The following is an 18,802-nucleotide window of genomic DNA, read 5'->3' on the forward strand; positions in this document are numbered from 1 at the left end:
TGCAGGCCTTGTAGTGGAGAATTCCCTCAATTTTTGTATGTCTGGAAAGGTTTTTATTTCTCCTTCATATGTAAAGGAGTTTTGCTGGGTACATTAATCTTGGCTGGTAGTTTATTTCACTTAATAGTTTGAATATTTGTTTCCATTCCTTTCTGGCTTATAAGGTTTGTGCTGAGAAATTCGACGATAATCTAGCAGGTTTCCTATATAGGTTACCGTCTTATTTTCCCTGGCTACCCTGAGATTTCTTTGTAGTTGATTTTTGATAATTTTAATACAATATGTCTTGAAGAAGGCCTCTTTGGGTTGTAATAATTGGGTTCTTGAATTCCAAGCTTCAGCTGTTTCCTGTGGTAGCTTTTATGTGCAGATTCCATGCTCAGACATGCTGTTGTGCAGTTTGGGTGTTTTTTGTTGAGTTTTAGATATTCAGCTTATTGTTGTTTCAAAGGGAGAGATCTGAGGATGTCTCTCACTCCATCATGTTTCTGACGTCACTCCCTCACATTGCTGTTTTTAAAAGAAATGTCTGATATATTATTAGCATTCAAAATAAAATGCTGGAACCAAGTCCCTTCTTGTACACTCAATATAAATTTATAAATGGTAATGACTTAGGGTTTGGGTAGCCTCTGTTCTGTAACTGAAAAAGACATGTGTACTTCTTTTTACAGTGTTATTTTCTTAAAGAATTCTGTTTAATAAAAGCCAGGCAAAGTGGAAGTACTGTTATACATATATAGAAGCTAATCGTTTTTAGAAAGGAAGTGCTACTTTTATATTTGAATTCAAAATCCCCAGGCATTCTATTATTTTTAAAAATATTTTTAAATGTTTCAATTATAGTTAGCATACTATATTATATTAGTTTCAGTGGTACATCATAATCATTAGACATTTATATAAATTACAGTGATCAACCCAATATATCTAGTACCCATCTGGCACCATACATAGTTATTAATATATTATTAATTATATCCTTTATGCTGTACTTTACATCCCCATAACTATTTTGTAACTACCAATATGTACTTCTTAATCCCTTCCCCTTTTTCACCCCCACCCCAAACCACTCTCCCATCTGGCAACCATCAAAATGTAGTCTGTAACTATGAGTTTGTTTCTGTTTATTTTGTTCTATAGATTCCACATATAAGTGAGATCATATGGCATTTGTCTTTCTCTACCTGACTTATTCCACTCGGTGCAATATCTTCTAAGTATATCCATGTTGTTGCAGATGACAAGATTTCATTCTTTTATAGCTAAGTAATATTCCATTGTATATATGTAGCACCTCTTCTTTATCCATTCATCAACTGATGGACACAAAGAGTGTCTCCATATATTGACTATTTTAAATAATGCTGCAATGAACATATGGATTCACAAGTTGTTTCAAAGTGTATTTTTAGTTTTTGTTTGTTTGTTTGTTTTGTTTTGTTTTGTTTTGGATAGATACTGAGAAGTAGGATTACAGAGTCCTTCCCTGTCTCTTGTTATAGCCTTTGTTTTAAAGTCCACTTTATCTAGTATAAGTATTGTTACTCACCTTTTTATTTGTTCATTTACATTTCCATGGAACATCTTTTTTCATCCCTTTGCTTTTAGTCTGTGTATCTTTCAATCTGAAGTGAGGATCTTGTAGGTATCATATATGAATGTCTTGTTTTCTTGTCCATTCAGCCACACTATCTTTTGATTGGAGCATTTTCTTTTTTTTTTTTTTTTTTACTTCAGAAGAAATTGTTCATAGACATGTAGTTATTGCCATCTGATTATTTATATTTTTTAATCTCCCGCCCCTTTCTGTCATCTTCTTAAAGAAGTCCCTTAAACATTTCCTGTAATCCTGGTTTGGTGGAGATGAACTCCTTTAGCTTTTTCTTGTCTGAGAAGCTCTTTATATGTCCTTCAACTCTAAATGATAGCTTTGCCAGGTAGAGTAATTTTGGTTGTATGTCCCTGCCTTTCACTTTGAATATTTCCTGACAATCATTTCAGGTGTGTAAAGTTTCTGTTGAGAAATCAGGTGACAGTTTTATGGGAGCTCCCTTGTAGGTAACTAACTGCTTTTGTTACTGTTTTTAAGATTCTCTGTCTTTAACCTTTGGCATTTTAATCATGATATGTCTTGATGTGGGCTTCTTTGGGTTCGTCTTGTTTGGGACTCTGTGCTTCCTAGACATGCATGTCTATTTCCTTAGCCAGGTGAGGGAAATTTTCCATCCTTATTTCTTCAAATAGGTTTTCCATTGCTTGCTCAATTTATTCTCCTTCTGGTACTCCTATGATGCACATGTTGTTATGTTTGATGTCCCAGAGACCCATTAAACGATCCTTATTTTTTGGATTCTTTTATCTTGTTGCTGTTCTGATTGGGTGTTTTCTGTACTTTATTTTCTAAATCACTGATTCAATCTTCCACTTCATCTAAGCTACTATTGATTCCTCCTATGGTATTCTTAATTGCAGTTATTACATTCTTAAATTCTGACTGATTTTTTTGTATGTTTTATATCTCCATTTTTATGTTTTCCCTCTCTTTGCTAAAGTTTTCCCTGAGTTCATCTACCTTTCCCTTAAGTTCATCGAGCAGCCTTATAACCAGTGTTTAAACTCTGCATCTGGTAGATTGCTTGTCTCCATTTTGTTTAGTTTTTATTATTATTATTATTATTTTTTATTGTGCTCTGTTCTCTTCTTTCATTTAAGACATGTTTCTTTGTCTCCCCATTTTGACTGCCTCCCTGTGTTTGTTTCTATGTATTAGGTAAGGTTGTTATATCCTCCAGTCTTAGTAAAGTAACCTTATGTAGCAGATGTCCTATGGGGCCCAGTGGCACCATCTTCCCTGGTCACCTGAGCTGGGTGCCCAAGGTATGTCCCTTGTATGGGTTTTGTGTGCCTTCCTGTTGTAGTTGAGCCTTGGTTCCTGTTTGTTCATCAGTGGGAGGGATTGACCCTTGGGCTGAATGGCTGTGAGGTCTGGCCAGTGAGAACAGTGGAGGAGTTGTTGTGCAGGGGCAACACTATAGATCAGGATTTTCTTTAGACAGTTTTTATTGCCTGCCCTGTCTGCCCTTTGGGTGTGCTGTTCTTGGATGTGACCCTGGGTGGTGCTCTGGCTCAGACTGTGCAGGCCACCGAGCATGAAGGCCAGGGCCTCCTGGGAGGGATGCCTCGACAGTCTAAGTTCAGCCACAGCCTATGCCCTGCTCTGGGCCAACTGGTATAAGCTACAAAACAATCTGCAGATAGCTTCCGCCCATGCTGGGCTTGTCCGTGCCTCAAGAGAACAAGCTACATACTGTGGCCAGTTGCCAACAGTGCTGGGCTTGAGGCTGCTCAGCAAGAGATATAGAGCACACCAGGACAGAGTGACTGGTGTTAGCCAAGTTGATTGAGTATCAGATATGACAGCCACCTGTGTCTGCAGGCAAGGAGATGGGAGGGCTCAACAAAGGAACAGTGTCATCCACCAGCACTTCTGTTTGGGAGAGAGCTGATCCTCCAGACCTTGTCCAAAAGCCAGACAATTCAATTTCTCCCCAAATATCCTTCGCACATTTTGAGTTGCTGCCCCAGCACTGTAGCTCAGAGCAAGTTTCTTGGCAGGTAGGTCCATGCACTGTTTTGTTAAGAGCAACACCTGGGACTCCCGATGCTCTCTGTGTTTACTCAGCCACAATCTCCTTTGATTTTCACATTCAAATTTTGTGAGACTTTCTCTTTTCAGCACTGGAACCTGGACTGGGGAGCCTGGTGTGAGGCTGGGACTCCTCACTTCTCTGGAGGAAACTCTGCAGCCCAGATATCCCTTCTAGTTTTTAACTGCCACATGCAGATGTAGGACCACCTTGTTCCATGTCTCTGCCCCTCCTATCAGTCTGTAGGTGGCTTCTTCTGTATGTCCTTAGTTGTAGGACTTCTGTTCAGCTAGACTTCAGTTTAGTTGTAATTTTGATGTGGTTGTGAGAAGAGGCAAGCACAGCATACACCTACACCTACACCATCTTGACTGGAATATCCTCTTTTCCCTGCTTTAACTATCTATGATTCAACTCACTTTGAAGATGCTCCATTATTTTAATTAATAATCTACGTACATCTACAAAATTAGCTTGAACAAACATATCATAAGCACTGGAAAAACTAAGAGATCTTACTAAAAAAACATAAGGCATGGGGGGTTGGGCAAAATGGCATAAATGATAGAGGCATTGTTCATCACCTCCTGTGACCTCATAAAAGGCGTGACAGAAATACAGAACAAACAGCAAGCAAAGTTGCCTGGGGTTTAGATGAACAGAAGACCTACAACTAGGGAGATAAATAATAAATCACCTTACAACAGTAGGAGGTAGGATAGGGTGGAGATGCAAGGCTGCCCGGTACCCAGAGGCTGAGTGAGACAGAGGCTATGGCAGCGGTAGCCAGCAGCTGCAGATATTACTCTTAACAGGACCATGTCCTTGAACAGGCTTTCGCAGTGATGGACTAACTCACCCTGAGCACCAGCGCCAGGTAGGCTACTCAAGGGGCACCAGGGACTTACAGGGGACACCGAGTTGTTGAAGCAAGGGCTGGATGTGAGGGTTTCTCCCGGGCAGAAGTGCTAGCAGTATCCACGGCTCCTCTGTTGAGCCCTCCCCGCTCCCAGTGTACAGACGCAGTGCTGTCATAGCTGAGACATCATCAAACTGGATAACAGAGGTTTCTCAACCCAGAAGATTCCCTGAAACTCCACCTTCTCATCTCAGGGCCCCACCCAAACCACATCCAGTTGTGTCCTTGGTGAGTCTTGTGTCCCTTGCTGAGCAGCTCCAAGACCCACGTTGGTGGCAGCTGGCCTCAGTTTCTGGTGTGGTTTTTGGAGGCAAGTGTAAGCACAGCATTTGTGCCTTGCTTACTGAATCTTAAAAGGTGGCTCCAGAGCGGCACGGTCTGGGGCTACACTTGGACTGTAGCTGAACCCCTCTCAGGACTGTGCAACTAGACAACTACTATACAAAGCCATGCTAATAAGCCACACTTAGGAGCTTTGTTTAGTAAATAGAAATAGACACAGAAAGGCAGCAAAAATGGGAAGACAAAGAAGCAGAAACCATATGAGAGAACGGAACAGAGATCCAGAAATAATGGTCAAGCAATCTAACAGATGCAGAGTTCAAAACATTTGTTATAAAGATGCTCAATGAACTTAGAGGAAGTGTAGGTGAACTCAGTGAGAACTTTAACAGACAGATAAAAAACGTAAAAATTGAGTTAGAAAACATTAAATGTAACCAGTCAGAAATGAAGAATACATTATCAGAGATGAAGAGTATATAGAGGGAATCAACAGAGTAGATGAAAAAGAAGATTGAACCACCAATATAGAAGATGAAGAAGGCAAGGATACACAGTCAGAATGTCAAGAAAAAAGAAGCCAAGATGATAATAATAATTTAAGGAGCCTATGGGACATAATTATATGTAAAAACATCCATGTCATGGGGGTACCTGATGGAGAAGAGGGAGAACAAAAAAATGAAAATGTATTTGAAGAAATAATGATGGAAAATTTCCCTAATCTGGTGAAAGAAAATTACGTACAACCCCAAGAAACTCAGAAAGTCTCAAAAAAGATGAACCCAAAGAGGCCCACACAAACCACATTATAATTAAAATACCAAAAGTAAAATACGAAGAGAGTATCTTGAAAGCAGCAAGATAAAAGCAGTTAGTTACCTACAAGGGAGTACCCATAAGACTAGCAGCTGATTTCTCAAAAGAAACTTTGCAGGGCAGAAGGGACTGGCACATAATATTTAAGTCGATAAAAATCCAGGATCTACAACCTAGCAAAGCTATAATTTAGAGTTGAAGGACAGATAAAGAACTTCCCGGACAAAAATAAGCTAAAGGAATTCATCAACACCAAGTCAGTATTATAGGAATTGTTGGAGGGACTTGTTGATAAATATGTAGTTATTATCATTTTTTATTCTTGTATCAAAATCATGAATAAAGGATGGTAATAACTACATATTTACCAGCAAACCTCAAATAGAAAAGAATTAAGTGCTCCAACCAAAAGATAGGTGGCTGAATGGATAAGAAAACAAGCCCCCTACATATGTTGCCTATAAAAGACTCAATTCAGATTAAAAGACACATGTAGACTGCAAGGAAGAAGATGGAAAAAGATATTGCGTGGATGGACTTGGACGGTATTGCATGCTGAATGAAGTAAGTCAGATAGAGAAAGACAAATATTGCATGATCTCACATACATGTGGATTCTAAAGAACAAAATAAACAAGAATAACAACCAAAATAGAAACAAACTCATAGATACAGAGAATATTTTGAGGGCTACTAGATGGGAGGGGATTTGGGGGATGGTGAAAAAGGGCAAAGGAATTAAGAATTACAAATGAATAGATAGAAAATAGTCATGGAGATATAAAATGTAGCATAAGGAAAATAGTTAATGTCATAACAAATATTAAAGGCGAAGAGGGGTACCTGATTTAGTGGGGTGATCACTTTGTGAGTTAGCTAGATCTCTACTCACTATGGTGTACAACTGAAACTAAGTAATACAATAATATATTATTGTATGCCAACAATAATTGAAAAAAAACTAATTGAATTGTACAATGTAAATATGCACAATGAATTGTCTATTATATTTCAGTAAAGCTGGAAGAAATGGTTAAAAAAATGAGAGGTGCAGGTGCAGAGAATGGAGTCCCTAAATTCCAACTCCAATCAATTCACACTGGACTGTGAAGTAAGCAAATGAATAAACTTTCATTGTGGTTAACCACTGTGATTTGAGGGTTGTTACAGGATTATTACTTAGCCTGACTTTCTGTGTATATATATTTAGCTCTTTCTCAACCTTGACATCTACCTCTGTCAATCTAGAGAGGTTACACACACACACCCATACACACACACACACACACACACACACGAGGTCAGAAGATAAGAGTCGACCTACTTCTTGTCACAATGGTTTCTATGACCCCAAAGTGACTAATGGTCACACCTGGGGAGTATAGCTGTTGGACTGTCTCCCCTTGTAGACTATAAGCCCCAGGAAGGCATGGGCCATGTCTTTTTTTATTCACCACTGCATTCTCAGCACCTAGTGCCTGGAGCATGGTAGGTATCCACTAAATATTTGTTTAGTGAATGAATGAGGGCTTAAAGTACACAGTGCTTCTCACCTGTGCTCCCACAGCAACCTGTACTTGCACTATTATTGCACTTATCACTTTATATTGTAATCACTATATGTTGCTTATCGCCTTCCTAAGTTTCATTTAATCAAGGTCTGAAGTTGGTGAATTTATTTTAATACTGTAAATGGAGAACACATTCTTGTACCAACAAAAGAGTTTTGGAGTTCTATACATAAAGCCCCTCAGTGAGACCTGTCTTCTAAGCCAAGTCTATTCCCTTGATTGACTGAAGGTCCGTTCCTGTTTAAGCTAAAGCTCAAAAGTGTCTTGGTACCTCCCAAATCTCCCAAACCTCATCTCTGTTCATCACAAATGCCTTTAACCAGTCCTAGATTGAATGTCTGGTTTCCTGCTCAAGTCCCTATATCGAAAGAATGATGGTGGCCAGGGGCTTGAGTTTAGGGGAAAGGGGAGAGATGTTGGTCAAAGTGTACACATTTTAAGTTATAAGATGAATAAATTCTGAAGATCTAATGTACAGCATGGTGATGATTGTTAACAATACTCTACTGGGTACTTGAAATTTGCTAAGAGAGTGAATCTGAAGTGTTCTCACCATACAAATAAAGTAACTATGCAAGGTGATGGATGTTAATTAACTTGTATATGCCCCTTAAATACATAGTTTTTATTTGTGAATTATACCTCAATAAAGCCAAAAAAAAAATAGCTTCAACGTTTATCATTGTACATTTAACTCACAAAATTAAGCCCTTTCCAAAATAGATAGAAATGTTTAGATAAAAACATTTCATATAGATTTAGATGAAAATCAAGCAAAAGAAGAAAATGGACCCATTCCGTAAGACTTGCTCCCTCATCTTTTTCTTCCTTACTAAACTCTGTTGTAGTAACTGCCAAATAAAGACCCAGAAAATGGGTCCTTCCTTTAAAACACGAGTGATTCTATTAACTAATTAACTATTTAAAGGGCCCTCTGGTTTCTACAACTCACTTCTTCATAAATTGACCTAACTCTTGACTTTCCCAAGAGATTTGTTAAATGGAAAAGGAATTTGTTATATTAGAGAATTAAATAAATTAAAATTAGGCAGGAAAGGAAACATTGTACATGGTAAAATCCATTCCAATACTGATTCAATGTACGAAATAAGAACATGCCATCAATTTTCCATCAGGGCAGTGCTAGCAAAACTCACACTACAGCTGTCATAATTAGAAATGGCCATGGTCTCTATGAAGCCAAAAGCTTCTGACATTTTCTTCATGGGGCAATCGAAACAGGAAGACATTTTGAGAAAATTTCCTGTGATACTATGCCTGATCCTCTGTTTCTATGAACATTAGGGAAGAACTTTTGCCAAGTGTTAGTATGAAAAGTGAAATATGATAAATAAAATGGCCTTCATCATTTAAAAAAAAATGTAAGAATAGAGGGCTATATTGCTTTGCATCTAGAATATACAGATAATGCCAAGTATGCAATTATAGAAAAGTTCCCAAATTTCCATTTCCCATCAATCTCCCCCTGTATAAAAATAATTCTCCTCTTCTCTAAGTTAATATTGGAATGCGAAATTTTGTGAAGAAGCTTCATTTAGGATTTTATTTTCAAAATAAGAGATGTTAGTCACCTCTATCCTAAAGCCTCAAGGGGGAGAGTTTGGTCTGCTTTATAACTTTTGGAGGCCTCAGCATAATGACTGTGAGTTCCTTTTGCTTTTTACCAAAACTGATAGGGTCATTTCCACTTCAGTGATCAGTTCTCAAGTTAAATAGCAACTGAATCCAAACTCCGTGATCCAGTAACTTCTGTGCTCTTATATATGCTATAGACATGGAGATAGGCTGCCATCCACATTCCACAGATGATCAGACTCTGCTAGAGAATATCCTTGTCACTAAAACCAAGATAATAAGCCATCAATGACATCTCAAATGCTGCGTTTAAATATGCCTCATAATGAAAGGCTCTCATTGCATCCCATAAGCAGGCCTTGATTGGATGGTACCATTGTGGCATCATTAATATAGTAGATATGTTCTCAGCTCCTAACTCAATCAGCTCCACCTGTCTAAACAATTCTCTGAAAAGATGGAGAAGCAGCATGTTAAGTCAACCAATAATATAATCCCTATTAACTTTTTCCTATTATAAACTTAAGAGAGAATGAACACAATGATAATGACAGAAACTTCATATTGCACTTCATTCTATGTAGAGCAACATAATAGGTTAGAGCAGTGATTTTTCAAACCTAAGCATACATGAAAATCATGTGGGGGGCTTGTTACAACACAGATTTCTAGACTCCACCCCCAGAGTTTCTGATTCAGTCTGGAATAGGACCTGTGGATTTGCCTTTTGTGCAAGTTCCCAGGTGTTATCAATGCAGCTTGCTCAAAAAATATACTTTGAGAATTATTGTGCTGGAACATGGTCAAAATGAGCCTAAGGTTTTAAGTGCAAATCTCATTTAAGTCAGTTGTTTTAGCACAGAGATAAATTCTGATGTGAACACCCTAACCAGACTTGATAGTTCAACAAATGTCTGCCCTTGCTTACAAGGAGGACAAGATTACAAAATAGGTATGCTTTTTTACAATCTTATGCCTTATTCTGTAAAATCATGCAAATATGTCTGAATTAGTAATTGTAGCTTTATATACAAAAGCATATATATTTTTTGAATTTTTAAAACATTTCTAAAAAATTTCAAGCAGAAATAAAAATAGAGAGAATAGTATAATAAACACACACATACCTATCACCTGGATTGAAAAATTATTAATATTTTGCTAAATTTGCTTCACTTATTTTGTTAGCTGGAGTCATGACATTTCTCCCCTGAATATTTCTGTATATAAAAAGAATATAAGCTTTTATATTGTACTTTTACTTTCATATAGATTAGACTAGGCCAGCATTAACCAAAGTGTGATCCACATAATACTCATTCTTCAGGATGCTAATAGGTATTAGACTTACCCACAAAAAGAGATCTATGGTCAATTAAGTTTGGGAAACCCTGGGTTAAATAGACAGGTTTCTTTATTGCAGAACCTTTAAATCCTCTAATAAACTAATGTACACTGGTAATCTCCAAGATGATACTATAATAAATATGCAGTATTTCTCCATTGCATTAAATAAGTTTTTCGATTATTGTTGTTCTTGCTCTGCGTGTGTTGTTGTTTAAGGAGAAGCTCTAGAAAACACAGTTTGATAAATGCATTACTAGGAGATCCTAGAGTTTACTTTATATGCTGAAGAACATTTTTGAGAAAAAATATAATATTCCAGTGATAAAAACTAAGAACAGATTTCTGTCCACTTTCAAATATTAAAATGAGACTATCCATGTAGAAGTGAATTGGCTCCTTACAGCTTTAAAGTATTAACATAGATTTAAAAATTAAATATATTTACAACTGTCCTTTAAAATAAAAGCATCACATAATTGTAATAATTTAATCATATATATCATAACCAGAGCCAGTTTTTTTAAGTTATAATAATTTAATTAGAGTATTCTTTTTGATATATCTTGACAATCTCATTATAATCAATTGGAAGTAACAGATATTCACAGACAAGTATAATAATTATATTTGCAAAAAACACTCTAAATCAAGTAAGAAATGTATTTAGCGTGAATTATCCTTTGTTGTCACTAAAATCCACTTAAATGAAGGCCAAAGGAAGGAAACATAAAACACTGATGTGGCACAGATCAAAGATGAGTGTGTATGAGGTCAAAACAAATCATGGGTATTAGTTGAGGTTATATGGTGTCTAGTTGATTGACTAACATGGTATTTCAACTTTTTGTAAATATATACAAGATGGTTGACATGGTTGTCAAGCATCTGACCTACAAATGAAAATAGCCAACTGGATATTTTCAAAGTATCTAAAAGTTGGGCACTGTGTAGATCAACCTCCTGTTTAACAGTAGATATTTCACTTTTCTATAAATGGTTTTTTTTTATTAGGAAGACAGAACCCAAAAATAGTTGGTATCTATCTACATTTCTGTTCTAGTGCTGACTGAAGAAGCTTTAGAAATGTCCTTTATGAAGTCACTTAATCTTCCTGCTTTTGTCCTCAAAAGCAGCTGGTAACCTTTTTAGATATTCTATGATGATAAACAGAAAAGATGCAACTGACTGTCTAGGCAAATGTCTAGGCAAATAGAAGCGGGTAATCATAAATGAAGAGTAAGTATGAAATGATTGCTTTAGGTTAAGATTTTAGAAATTTTATCGAAATTTTATTACTGTAGAAATTTTATTTCAAGACTATACATATTAAAGTGAGCCTGATAAATATCTTAGTATTCAATTTTAATAGTAATCAGTGCTTAATACTTTAGAATCTGCAAAAACCTTTGAATACAGAATTCACATTATAGTAAGCACTACAAATCCTGATTATTTATTTCTGCCTTTTCTTCACATGAATAACTGATATTGATGTCTAATTATTTAGTAAAATGGTATTGTAATACCTTTCCACCAAAAATTCTCACTAGGTAATTTGTGTTTTCCTTTATTTAGGAGACCAGGATAAGCTACAATGATAAATGATGGTCCGCACTTGAGCGATATTATGTTATGAACTCAGAAATCAGTTTAAGTTTGGTATTTATTTGAGTTTGATTAAATGAGGGGGTAAAGATTTATGAGTCACATTGCTCCATGATTTGAAAAAATCAATAAATTCTAGTTAATCAGCAGGCAAGAGCCTAAGTAGATTAAGTGTGTGAACTCTGGCTGCTATAGTAGCTCAGCAAGCTTAAATCACAAGTGGATGATACAAAACAAAACCTGGCTATTATGTATTTCTTTGAATGATGCTAAACCTATCACTTAGGTGAAAAAAAAACCCCACAAATATCTATAAGGAAATATAGTACATATCTCTAAGCTTCTTTCCTAGGGCTATAATTGCCTAGATATTAATCTTTTCATGAAAATGTCCTCCTTTAAATCTAATAGTTTATATATTAATAGACACTTGAAGCACAGAAATGTGCAATAATGTATTTTTTAAAACTAATTCAATAGAAATAAAATCAAGCTATGGTTTATAATAAAGATTATGATCTGATCCTCCATAGTTTAACCAGGCATTTCTTCACTCTGGGTTTTAGCTCCTTCATCTGCAAAATGGGAATGCTATAATCATATCCCTGTGTTGAAAAGATAAATGAGAACAAATGCAAGGTATTATAGTGTTACAGTTGTTAACAGGAAACGGCTTTTCAGATTTTTATGTGGCCTGGCATCTTTAAAGGCGATTTTTTGTATCAATGTTTATAAGAGATATTGAAGTTTTTTGTTTTATTTTTTGTTTGTTTGTTTGTTTGTTTAATAGAATTTTATAAAAGGTGAGGGGGGACAAAGTTTTGCCACCCCAAAATGTGCCTTTAGGAATATTGATTTTAAGCTAGCTATTAAAAAGCAAAAGACTCAGGAAAAAACCTTTGACCCTCCCCACTTAATGCTAAAGGAATTCAGATAGAAAACCCTTCTTCTAGAATAGAACCTTAGCATATTCATCTTAGCACAAATGAATTAAGTGTGGCAGATGGTAGGATCCTGGCAAGTCTGTTTGTTAGTCTCCTCTGTGTCCCATTGTTTCTGGGTGGCCAAGCAAGAAATTATTTACCATATGTTGGCTCTTTCTCATCCACCTATGAATTGCCTACTTTCCCCTAAAATCCCCAGGGCCTTGTCCCTCTTCTTCTTTGTCCAGAAGGGCATATAAACCTGAACTGACTAATGTGTCTCTGGTCTGATATCTTGTGGCATCTCTGAATGTACAACTGTAATAAATCTTGGACATTTTCTCTTATTAATCTGTCTCATGTTAATTTGGCTATTAACACAACCATGAGAACCTACAAGGTGGGACGAAAGTTAATTTTTTTCAGCCCCCACAAAGGCAAACTATTTATTTACTTTTGTATAGACTAGTGGTTTTCAAACTGAAACTTTATCTCTACAATAGAATGGAAAACCATTATTTTCTAACACACATTACAATGATATAATTGTTATTTAACTTTTATTGAAGTTACTCTTTGAGAAACACTAATTTAGCAATAAATAGAAAGAAAATTTTAAATGGGTAGCTTGATTGAATAGTTGACTTTTCACTGATTGGTTTTGGCATTTCATAGGTCACTAATTCTCAACTGGGGGCTTTGCTTTCTAGGGGTGGATTTCAAAATCTCTAGAGCAATATTATATGGACTGTAAGTTAAAAAAGCATATTTACTATCATAATATAATCTTATATTCATAAAATAGAAAAGATAAAATATTTCCATAAACAAATCTATAGGAAATGATGCTCTTAATAGAGTTCAGGGATATCAGGTCTTATGTTTTTTAAAAGGAGACATGTGTTTGAATAGGTTAAAAAAAGTTTTCAGTGTTTAGTTCCAGTTCCCAAATGATTCTGGGGAAAGATTGCTGTTATACCTGAATAACTAACCTCTTTCAAGTCATGCAAATTTCCAGTATTAGCAAGTGGTCCACAGTAATGCTCTGAAGATTCAATAACCCACAATAAAGAGAATGGTGAGCAAAGCAATCACTACAACTATTAAAATCAAGCAATGCAGAGGAAACTATCAAAAAGCAAATAATGACATCCTTGGGTGTTTCCTATAATGGATTATCTAGGATTGCCAGATTTAGTAAATAAGTCTCATTTGGGACATACTTATACAAAAAATAAACATTGTTTATCTAAAGTTAAAATTTAACTGGGCATTTTGTGTTTTATTTGAAAATGCTTAGTGAAACCTTCCCTCCAGCACTTCAATAAGATAACACTTCCCAAAGGATTATGTAATATATCATAGGAGCGTACAGGCAATATAACAGAGCAAGCAATTCAACTTGATCGTTTATTTCAAAAATGTTCTTGCTCCCAGTATTGCCCAATAGCTTCTTAATGAGAAAAAGCTGTGTAAGCTGTCACTGCTGAGATTCAACCTATTGTAGGCACAGCAAATAAAAACTTACCCTTTTATGCAGGAATCATTATTAACATTTGAGGAGAACCAGTTTCCCACCCAAAAATATTTCTTGTTGGGATATTGATTATTTTAAACTTGTTATTAAGAAACAAAAGATTCAGAAAGAGACTTTGACCCTCTCCCTTACCTGCTTAAATGAATTCAGATAGAAAAACCTGCTTAAACAAAAGGAGGTATCACCTTAGCACAATATAAACTAAGACTAGCAGACAAGGTGGAACCCGCAAAGTCTGTTTGTTAAACTGCCCATTTTTTTGGATGGCCCTGCAAGAATTTGTTTCTCACCTACTTGTGAATCGCCTACTTTTCCTTTGAAGTCCCAGACCCCTGCCTCCCTCTCCTTATTCAAGAAGAATGGCAAATTAACCCCAAGTGCCCAGTGTTTCTTCCAATCTCATATTCTTATGGAACCCCATATGTATATATGTAATAAATTCGGTCATTTTCTCCTGTTCATCTGTCTCATGTCAATTTGATTATTAGCCTAGCCAGAAGAATTCATAAAGGTAGAAGGAAAACTATTTTTCCTTCCTCACACCTTAAAAAAAAAATCACTTTGATACAATATCTATAACTTCTTTGTTTTGAGGGTTTAGTCTTATATTGAGACATAGCCTAAATAGCCGTTCATCTACTCAATTTACAAATTATTGGAAATTAGGATTGAGGAAGCAAGGTAAATTCATTAAAAGAAACATGGTACTATACAGGAAAGGGCAGTGAGTATATTGGGATTCAAGGGACCAGAGTCCTCTTTCCTTTTCTACCATGAACTTGTGTGACCACGAAAAAGCCATTTCACCTCTTTGGGCTTCAGGTTCAAAAATAGTAAAATTAATAAGTTAGATTGGTGATTTACTCATCAATTATTTACCAAGCACCTTTTATACACTAGACCCAGAGCTAAGCAGTTGAGATACTCCTCAAGGGGTTCATTGTCCACTATGCTTTTATATTAAAATATTCTATAATTTGGATTTTAAAATGACTTTTCAGGTGTTGGAGAGGAAAATCTCTAAAACTCACTATGTTACTTATTCAAACTTCCCCAAATTCTCTGTAAATGTTTGAGTAATTTAAAAATTAAAAGCATTCTATTATCAATAATAAATTTCATAATTTCTTTCTCAAAGTTAATATTAACACATCTAAAGTTAACTAAATTATAAACCTTAGAGATGATGAAACTGTAGTCTTTGAAGTTTGTATATCATTCTTTAGGGTGTGTCACAAAAGTAATGTTAAAGTATAGATAGCCTTTTGCATATTGTTGTATTAAGAATTATGTGAGTTCTAGGTGACATGTAAAGCAGTTTAAAGGCATTAATTGACAAACACATCCCTACAGACTAATATGAGTGAACAGATCTTAGCTTGTCAATTCAGCTTGGATGAAAACATATAATCAACAGAATGAACAAGCAATATAGACGTTTCCCATCAACCTCTGACAAATGAAAGGCAAGCAGAGCTGTGTGCCTCTCATAAATTGCTGACTTTGTTATACTGAGGCTTGTGTTATATTGAAAACGTTTTACATCTGTGAATGGAAAATGAAAATCCTGTCAACCATAGCCAAATGTATTTTGCACATTAGACAATGTGCACTACTTTACTATGGACACAAAGTCAATGAATACCTGACAAACCCAGGTTAGTGCAAGTGAGCATTTTAGCATTAATGCCAGGGCATCTCATAAACATAAATAAAACAAAAAAAGCCAAAAAAAACTTCTACCAAATTGCAAATTTACACTATGACTAATTTTATGTTCAAAGAACAATTCTCCTTAAAAAAAAAAAAAAACTAATAACAATGTTAATATTTACATACATGGGTAATCTTGTGTGTTTGTATATAAAATCAATCATATCCTTTATTTTGATCCTAAAACTTTGTTCTGATTACTTTTCCTAAATTAGTACATACTAAGCGATCTTACTTTATCAAACAGAAATATGTTGTCCGTTGTAGATATTAATCAGTATCCAGACTTTTATAATTGCAGGTACTGCTTAAATTAGAATGGTGCAATCAAATGAGCAGTTTGGAAATCTAGAACAAAATGTCTGGCCTCAAGGCCCTAGCTCCATAATTATTAAGCTGTTCTCTGAGTGGCTTTGGCAAGGTACTTGATCTCCCTGAACTTCAAGTCTTCTTTTCCTTAAAATGGGGATATATTAGTACCCACACAGTGCTAATTGAAATGGAATGATATTGGCAAAAAAATCTCTTAACTTCTAAGAGTTATGAAATGTTAATTATAACAACAATGATAGTAATAAATCCATGTCATAATTATCCCTCAAAGGTGTTTCTGAGTATTGACTGGAAAACATAGATCGGGTTTTGATGTCTAGCAAAGCCAAACCTTCTCTGGAATGAAATCTGCCTCCATACTCAGGTTAATTTCACATATTTAGGTGTATCTTCTCTAACAACTGCCCATAACCAGCTCCCTGATACTGTTCAGGTTTCAGCTCAAAAGCTACCTCCTCAGAGAGTCCCATTTTGACCTCAGTAGCTAGAGTAGTGCCTCTTATTTAGTCTCTATCAAATTACTTTATTGCATGGATCGTGTTGCTACCCAAAATTATTTTTTTTGACACAGTTATCATCTATCTCCTTCCACAAGAATGTGACCTCCAAGAAGGCAGGTAACTTCTTTGTCTTGTCTACATGCTTACCTCTGTATTCGCAGTGGTTACACAAGTTCTTAGCACATAAAAGGATTTCATAAATACTTACAAAATAAACAAGTGACTGGATCTGCTAACTCCACGAAGCAATACAATTGATTTTTTGTTTGTTTGTTTTAGATCAAGAAAGTAAGCTTCTGGTCTGTCACTTATTGGGCTTGACTTTTTCTAAAGTTGTTCCCTAAAGAATTTTTCTAAATGGAAGGCCTAGGCTTATTTTTCTTTTTCCTAGTCAAATGCTTCAAAATTCAAGTTAATTCTCCAGGTGAGTGATTAGGATAAAACTTAATTCTTCACATGAATTCTGAAGAATTGATTATTTCTCCAGAGGCCATTGGGCTGCATTTAAATCACCATTTCACTTTGGACTCAGAATGATCCAATTTACAAATTTCCATGAATCAAATTAACTAGATAACTGCCAAAATGTAATCCTATTTGGAGAGTGAAATATCTGGTTTTATTGTCTACATTAGTTAAGCGAGCTCCATTAGTTAAACTTCACTTCCATTTGTGCTATTTTAAGATAGCCTATGTTATAAGCTTTTAGTCCTAAAAAATGGCTGGAGTCCTAAAATCTGCTCTATTTTCCTTAGATTATTCAAAATCTGATGTCATTCTTTTTCCCCCCCTCTGCCACTGATTTAACACTCTACACACTTACCCCAAACAGACATAAACATCTCACCAAGGCTTTATATTATAATCGTAAATAAACTGCCAAGTTTTTCTATACAATTCATTGTTAATACAATAAAACTTAGAGCGGTTGGTGTTATTTAAATTTAAAGAAAATTAAAGTTTTTCCTATAGAAGAGAAAGCTGTTTTATTGTCTTGTAAATGTCTTGAGCTTTTTATGAGGCTGTCTATTAAAAACCCATCCCAGAGATTATACACGTGAATTAAAGACAAATAATTATTTTGTTTATGTTTCTTACCAGGTCTTAGGTGCAACTCCTATATTATTTTTTTTTCTCTAGTAAAAATTTTTACATTTTCATTTCAGTACCCGTTGTTTAAACATCTGGCTACAGCTATACTTGCAGTTTTCTATGAATGTGGACAATTATGGTAGGAATTATTGTTCTATTCTTGTGCATTAGCACATATTAACATTATAAGGCCTGGAAGCAAATAGCTCAGAAATAATAGCAACAGATTTAGAAATGAAATAGTCATAACACTTTTGTGCTTATAGAGCACCGTTTTCCACCTAGTAGGTTTCTTTATGAAAACCATTTCATCAATCTTCTAAGTCAAGGGTTGGCAATATTTTTTTTTTCTGTAAATAGCCAGATAGTAATTTTTTTAGGCTTTGCAGGTAATATATAATCTGTCGTAACTACACAACTCTTCCCTTGTAATGCAAAAGCAGGATGTAAGTAAATGAATTTGGCTGTGTTTTAATAAAGGTTGGTTTATAGGAACAGAAATTGAAATCATATAATTTTCACACTTCACAAAATACTATCCTTCTTTAATTTTTTTGTTTCAAACATTCATAAATGCAAAAATCATTCTTACCTCACGACCCATACAAAAACAGGAGGCAGGCTGCATTTGGCTGAGGGTCACAGTTTGCGAAACCCTGCTCTAAGCTGTACCATGACACTTGGACATGGCCAAAATCATTATCCTTTTTTGCCTCTGATGATAATGAAAGTCAAAATGATGATGAGTAAAAAATTGAGGAAGTTGTAGCAAATTCTAGAATTTATCGCCATTCACTCATTCAGCAAATAATTTGAGTACCTATTTGGCTAGAAATTAATATTGCTAACTCCTTGTGTGTAACATGTCCGCCAATATTCAAATCTCAATACGTGACTCATGACCGCAGATCA

Source organism: Pteropus alecto, unplaced genomic scaffold (assembly GCF_000325575.1).
Source record: "Pteropus alecto unplaced genomic scaffold, ASM32557v1 scaffold116, whole genome shotgun sequence".
Lineage (NCBI taxonomy): Eukaryota > Metazoa > Chordata > Mammalia > Chiroptera > Pteropodidae > Pteropus > Pteropus alecto.